The sequence below is a fragment of the Triticum aestivum genome, unplaced genomic scaffold, assembly GCF_018294505.1.
Source record: "Triticum aestivum cultivar Chinese Spring unplaced genomic scaffold, IWGSC CS RefSeq v2.1 scaffold9010, whole genome shotgun sequence".
NCBI lineage: Eukaryota > Viridiplantae > Streptophyta > Magnoliopsida > Poales > Poaceae > Triticum > Triticum aestivum.
In genome coordinates, this window is record NW_025237508.1 from 3,475 (window position 1) to 4,653 (window position 1,179).

Below are 1,179 nucleotides of genomic sequence, written 5' to 3' on the forward strand. Positions count from 1 at the left end.
GTTTCATATATTGTGTTAGCTAGCTAATTAATAGAGAGAAGTGTCCTCTCTTATCTCCGTGCTTGGTTGACGCTATGTACTATATACGTATAGAGAGGACTAGACACGCTAGCTAGTAAGCAAATGAAGGAAACAGAAGATCGTCATGAACATATATATGCATACAGAGAGAAGTGATATCGGCCACCTCTTCTTCTCCGAGAGATTGGTCGAACAACAAGTTCTCGTATATCTATCCGACACTACCGGCTACATATATACAATAATTATCTCTTACAATATAATATCCTAATTATATATGAAGACAGGGTCCACATAGTATTCTCTGTTTTCAGCGATCACGTGGTCAAGGAAGAATGCCGCCAATTCCTCTTGAATTGCTCGCATACGATCTGGTGGTAGGAGTTCATCCCGCATCCGAAAGATCTAATTTGAAGAAGGGGTCAATACACACACACACACACACACATATATATATGAATAAATGAAACTCAACACAAATGATGGTAATAGAATAAAATTGTGAATATTATTGCTTACACACTTCATATTGTTCGTCAGAGTAGCCCCGCTCACAGGTCGTGTAGCGGATGGATTCGCAAACGTAGTATCCACAGAAATCATTCCCTTGTTCCTGCCACAACCACTTTACAAGAAATATAGGTCAAACAAATTGAGAAGCAAGCATGCTAAATTGTATTGATGAAACTAGCGCTTGAATCACTAGGAGATGCGAGGAACATGCTACTATAGTACTTATTTTCGGGTGTCTAAATTGCAGCTTCTTCGGCAGTCCCGGAGCTTTTTTGGTGAATTTTCTCCAAACCCTGCCAGACAAAGAAAACAATTACTTGATATCAGGAAATGAACAAAGTTGCTGATATGGTGGATAATGATCGATTTAACTTACTTCTCGAGCATTTGAGTCATGTCCGCATAGTCCTGGGGATCTTTTCGTCTCGAGTCTAAGACGGTTACTAGTCCCTGCTCAAGCTTAATCTCTAGGAGAATATAGTGGAAGCTGTGCACGCATGCATAAGTCATCAATTACATTACTATAACCTGGACTAATAAGGGAAACCAAATATGCACAAGACAGTAACACTCACTTGAAGTTGTAAGGAAAGAGTATTATATCTTTGTTTTCATTTATTACCAACGATCGTAGCAAGTTGGCCT